The sequence below is a fragment of the Nicotiana attenuata genome, unplaced genomic scaffold, assembly GCF_001879085.1.
Source record: "Nicotiana attenuata strain UT unplaced genomic scaffold, NIATTr2, whole genome shotgun sequence".
Classification (NCBI taxonomy): domain Eukaryota; kingdom Viridiplantae; phylum Streptophyta; class Magnoliopsida; order Solanales; family Solanaceae; genus Nicotiana; species Nicotiana attenuata.
Window position 1 is genome coordinate 111,290 of NW_017673857.1, and position 6,411 is coordinate 117,700.

The 6,411-nt window shown below is 35.3% G+C and overlaps 1 long non-coding RNA gene across 1 annotated transcript; it reads left to right on the top strand.

The window, feature by feature from the left end:
* Positions 1-3,337: 3,337 nt before the first annotated feature.
* LOC109217468 lies at positions 3,338-6,405 on the top strand. The gene is made up of 5 exons (XR_002066645.1): positions 3,338-3,565; positions 5,406-5,610; positions 5,767-5,859; positions 5,937-6,035; positions 6,117-6,405. It is a non-coding gene; the product is annotated as an uncharacterized LOC109217468 (long non-coding RNA).
* Positions 6,406-6,411: the final 6 nt, after the last annotated feature.

The following is a 6,411-nucleotide window of genomic DNA, read 5'->3' on the forward strand; positions in this document are numbered from 1 at the left end:
CTCACAACACAGGCCCTCGGCCTTACTCAGTCAGAATCTCATAAGCCACTCGGGCAACAGTAAAACATGATGCTCCGCCCAATTATCATTTAAAAATATCATTAAATGTATTTAAACAGAGTAAACATGGCTGAGTTATGAAAACAGTGATATATAACATGACCGAGTACAAGTATAAAGTCAAAAATAGTGAGGAAATATCAGTAAAAATCCCCTAAGGGTCCAAATAGTTGGCACAAGGCCCAAATATGACATTCAGCCCAAAACATAATGATAACAAATAGTTTTCAATCAAATATGCGATAAACAATCATTCGGGATGGACTAAGTCACAATCCACAACAGTGCACGACCCCACGCTCGTCATCTAGCATGTGCGTCACCTTAATATAGCACCACGATGTGCAATCCGGGGTTTCATACCCTCAGGACAACATTTAAAATAATTACTCACCTCAATCCGGCCCAAAGTCTAGCTCGCGATGCCTTTTTGCCCCTTGAATCGGCCTCCGGATGCTCCGAATCTACCAAAATCAGAACGTAACCATCAAAATATGCTAAAGGGAAAAAGCCCACTCGAAAACAATCGAAAAACAATGAAATTCCCGAAATTAACCAACAACCCGACCCCCGAGCCTACATCTCGGAATTCGATAAAATTTACATAAATAGATTCCTTATCTCCCCACGAGTTCATACATATTAAATGTTCCAAAATCCGACCACAAATGGTCCTTCAAATCCTCAATCAAAGGTCTAAGTTTCCAAGCCCTAGTTTCTTCAATTTAGGCTTAAATTCCATGATTAATTAGGTAGAATTCACATAAGAATCGAGTATAAAGTTCATAAATCTTACCTCCAAGTGTTCCCCCTTGATTCCTTTTTCAATTCCCTTCAAGAAGCTTCAAAATCGCCCAAAAATGAAGGAACTTAGCCTCAAAATCGCGGAAATGAGCTTTTAAAACATTCTGCCAGCACTTAAAATTCCTTAATCGCGATCGCGGAAATTGCCTCGCGATCGCGAAGCACAAAAATGGACTACCCCTCACTTACTTTACGCGATCGCGGAACAACACATGCGATCGCGAACAACAAACTCATCAATCATCGCGAACGCGGCCCTCACTACGCGATCACGTAGAGAAAATCCTTCACCTCACGACCGCTTCAAATCCTTCTTCGCGATCGCGACCCTATCCACGCGGTCGGGATAGCCAAAACCACAGACCTTTGCGATCGCAAACCCAAATTGGCGATCACATAAGACAAGTTTACCAGCTGCCCTTAATAGACCTCCGCGATCGCGAACCTTACTATGCGATTGCAGAGAACAAAAGTCTGCAATAGAACTGAAGCCAAATCTGAAATTTTTCAAACATGCAATTGGCCCATTTAACCACCCGAAACTCATCCGAGGCCCTCGGGACCTCAACCAAACATTCCAACATATCCCGTAACATCATTCAAACTTTTTTCAACCTTTAAAACGCTCAAAACAACATCAAAACACCAAATTTGCATCGGATTCAAGCCTAAGAATTCTAAAATCTTCTAAATTTTGCTTTCGATAAAAAAGACTATCAAACCACGTCCGAATGACCTGAAATTTTGCACACACATCCCAAATGACACAACGGAGCTACTGCAACTTCCGAAATTCTATTCTGACCCCTATATCAAAATCTCACCTATTAACCGGAAAACGCCAAAATACCAATTTCGCCAATTCAGGCCTAAATCTACTACGGACCTCCAAAACACATTCCGACCACGCTCATAAGTCTCAAATCACCTAACAGAGCTAACTAAATCATAAAAATTCCAATCCGAGGTCATCTACTTACAAGTCAAAACTTGGTCAACCTTTCAAATTTTAAGTTTCAAAATGAAAACTGTTATTCCATATTCATTTCAATTAACCTGAAAACCAAAACCGACAATTTATATAAGTCATAATACATCACACGGGGCTAGCCATGCCCGAGAACTGGCGAGCGAAATGCAAAAGCTCAAAATGACCGGTCGGGTTGTTACAAAAAAGAAAGAAACACTATATATTTTTTAACAATAAGAATATTTTAGAGCTTTGAATTAAGATACTCACATCTTCATATTGATAAATAACGTTTATTACAATAAGATCCAAGGTAACAATTTGTAAATACATGGCTAACATCAATTTTATTACCAATGTGAATATTAATATTATATTTTATAAGATATCTCATAACAGACAAAAAAAACCCAATGTAATATTAATACTATATTTTGCAAGCTAACTATACTATAGACAAAAAATAACAAATTAAGGCCATTTATTAAAATTTGACTTTAGGCCACGAGTTTTATTGAGACGCCTTTGCGCACAAACATAGATAAAAAAAAAGATTAAGCATTAGAAATCGTTAGACAATAAAACTATACATTGTTTTGACATGTTCACGCATGCATAAACTGCTAGAAAAATGGTGAGGATATCAATTCTAAAATCGAAATATTAGAAGCCAAAAATTAATTGCTTCAACAAGATATGTTGTTGTTGACAACATTCTTAGCTCCTCAGATTTATTCTGTGGCGCAAAATTCATCCCTGGCAATACAAACAATGATACGTCGTGCAAGTTTATAGTACATAATATAACACGAGAGAGGCTGTAGCTTGTAGACAAATTAAGCAATACATGCAGCAGAAGGAAATTATAATTCGGAGCATAAAATAAAAACTCTAAAACCATCATACTCCTTAATCCAAACCCACTTGACAAATTGCAACAAGAGTCTGACACCGCTTCTGTAAAATTTTGCCTAAGTCACTGAATGATAATTACCTGAATTTAAAATTGCAAGTGTAGAAGTCTAGATAACATATGAGATTATCACATCATAATCATATAACAAAAAATAAAAACAAAAAGGATTAACGGAGTGAGGTGGAACCAATAGTGATGACTGAGGCAATTTTAGAGCGACTTTTTATTTGGTGGTGGATTCAATTAAATTTAGTTCTTTTGCTTCGAACCATATATACACATGTAAAAAAAAGGAAACTCAAATGTATACGTATGATGATATTATACTTATTAATTTGAAGAATATCACTAACTCTTAATTCTTTGAGTCGATCTCTAGAGTGTAGAGAAACACTACAAGAAAAAGTTTTATTTACGACCAACTTTTAGGGACGAGTTAATATCCTGTCGCTAATAATATATGTATTGGGATGAGATTATATTGCGGTCCTTAATGCTATATTTTATTGGGAAGGTATAAAATTTGGTCCTTAAAAAAAAATAACTGGTCCCAAATTATAATTGAGAGGCCTTCAGTATGAGAGAGTGCTGCCAAATCTAATACCAAAATATTAAAAAGCTATTATTGTCTAAAAATTAGGATCAAAACATAGCAAAGATCTGCCCTAATCTCCGCCTAGCTTTAGCGCCTGTTTCCATCAAAACACAGTAAACCCTCTGTTTATCTGTATTTTCTCAAAACACAAATTGTGAATCTGGTCGTGTGTGAATTCAACTCTGCCCTAGTTTTCATCTCGCTCGTTTGAGAATTCAAGGTATGCCTCCTCTTTCAAGTTGCTCTTTTTCTTCTCTAATTATTCTGATTTCGCTGATTGCAGCTTTATTCTCTAACATTAAAAAATTAGTAAGATTTCATTATCTGTTATTTTTTGTTTATGTAATCAGTGGAAAGACTATTGTGTTGGGATTCCTGATTTGATAATTTAATTTTCTGAAGTGTATTCAAGTTTGTTTCCAAGAGTATGACTGTGCGTTTTGAGTCAATTTAAGTCTAAGCAGCTAGATAACAATTTTGACATGGCTGATAAATCTGGAAAATTTATCTACATGACTGAGGAAATAATATTTATACAGGAAAGATGCATATTATTTAGTTGCATACCTGTGTTCCTATTTGTGCCTCTATGTATGAATCAAAACGAGTGAAACGAATCTCTGATTGATAATTGTTAGTATTTTTAATTGGCAATTGGAAATTTAGCTGGCAGCATGTGATGCAAATACCATAATGCTTACAGTTATTGGCTATTGATAAACCAGCAACTATAGGTTAACGTCTAAGCAATTCTGAAAGCAGTAGACTGGAAAGTGAATCTCACACTGTAATAGAACAATTTCTGGTTTGCTGCCTATTTATTAAAACAATTACTCTTCTTCATGCTCTTTTCTTTTTCTTTCGCAAGAGCATATTATTTCATCAAACTAATCTGGTGAAGAGAAACCCAGTTTTATTCATATGAATATTCCTAAACGTGCACTTGGTCAGTTCTTGTCTTTGAGGGCATATAAGATGTCTTGGGCATGAGGATACAAATATGGCATTTGCTGTTTAAATATTCTTCAATTCAAAATTCATTGCTTCTTAGGGTAACTTTTGTTGGCACTTGATATTTAACTTTTAAGTTGTAACTCTTCTATGTGACAATTATTGTCCAAGTAGAATATTTGCAGACGTTCAAAGGTGTAGTTGGTCCAAACTTGGCCTAAGTTAAAATACTAATACATAACTGATTTAACCCTCTACAACTCAAGGTAGGTAACGACAAGACAAGTGTGGTGGTATCTTTGGGATCCGTTCCCTTAAATCAAAGGTGTCGGACTCGAGCTTTAGTAATAGAGAACAACAGATCTGTGCATAAGTACAGCACGGATCAGTGTCAGTTGACCAAGAAATTTGGTTAAACAAAAAAATATGTTAAGGTCTCTAAGGAAAGTTCTATAGTGATGTATGATCTCTTAAAAACTTCAAAACCATTTTCCCTTTCAAATGGAAGATTCTGTTGACCAGAGCTTCAAGTATTGGGTATTGGATAAAATAACAACCATGGGGAAATAAATTTGGTTAAACAAAAAAATATGTTAAGGTCTCTAAGGAAAGTTCTATAGTGATGTATGATCTCTTGAAAACTTCAAAACCATTTTCCCTTTCAAATGGAAGATTCTGTTGAACAGAGCTTCAAGTATTGGGTATTGGATAAAATAGCAACCATGGGGAAATCTCAGTTAAAGACATCTGACTCTTTAATCTCGGTAACTTTTTAAAAGTGTATGCACTTAACTCTACTGACGAATGAGTTATTCCCAGTTTTATGTTGCCAGCTACCACAAGCATACGGTAGCAGTATTAGTTGTCTAAACTTATGTGCTCAATTACTTTACTTGCTCTGTATAATTGTAGGAGATTGTTAACTGATTCAATTGACTTCATAAAAAGTTCCGCTGCTGGAGAGTTGCTAGATAGAATTTCAAATTAAATACAACTATTAGCACATACTAAAAATGCGACAGATTCAAAATGCACAGCTAGGATCAAAATGCAACAGATTTACTAAAACTGAACTAATATAAACTCAACCCATATTCTGATTATTGTAGGATAAATTTGAGAGTGTTGACATGAATGATTATCGTGATCATATCTTCGGATGGATGAAAGAGTTATGGAACAAGAGGACACTTGCATGAAAAATATGTGAAGGATAAGCCAATCCAACAGGCTCTTAAGAATATTCCAAAGGGAGTAGACAAGAAAGAAGGAGAGTGGTTAATAAAGGAACATTTCTCTTCAGAAAGTTTTCAGGTATTCCTAATGATTTAATAATCTATTTCGCTAAAGTATCTGCAGCCTGATTTCCCTCCCTAGCACCAAATATTTTTCTACTATATCTGGAACCTGAGTATATTGTTTAAGTTTATTAAATTTATTACATTTAAGCTTAATGTTACACAAATATAGGCGAGAAGCAACATGAATGCGGCAAATCGAGCTAAGTTGAAGATGCTTCATCACATTGGTAGCAAGCCTATTCGAGAGATTATTTATCAAAAGGTATTATCATAAAATCTTTATTTTCCTAAGAAAATATTTACGAGCTGTTATTTGACATGTTTGCCTTTGATATAAAGGGCGGAAAAGATGGCAATCCACCAGATTTGGCAACAATTTTCTTCGAGACCCGTAAGAAAGATAACAAGCTTGTTGAACCTGAAGCAATTGAAAAACATGTATGTTTGGTAAATTGAATTTGTAAATTACTTGAAAGTATTATGGATTCTGATTTAAATGTATCTTTATATATTTTGTAGGCTCAAATCAAAGAATAATTCAATCAGATCCATCTCTACCTAGCATAAAGATTATAGAAAAATATTGTGGACCTCAAACTCGTAGCCATGTATTTGGCTTTGGGGGTGGAGTAAAGGCGAAAGACTTGAAAAGTGGAACTTCTTCAAATGCTGAATTACTGTCCGCGCTACGTTCAACTCGAGAAGAAAACAAATCTTTGAATGAGGAAAACAAATCCTTGCAGGAGCGCTTGTCTACCTTAGAAGATGACATGAAAGAAATGAAGAAAATGAAAGAGTTCTTCGCTGCTCAACA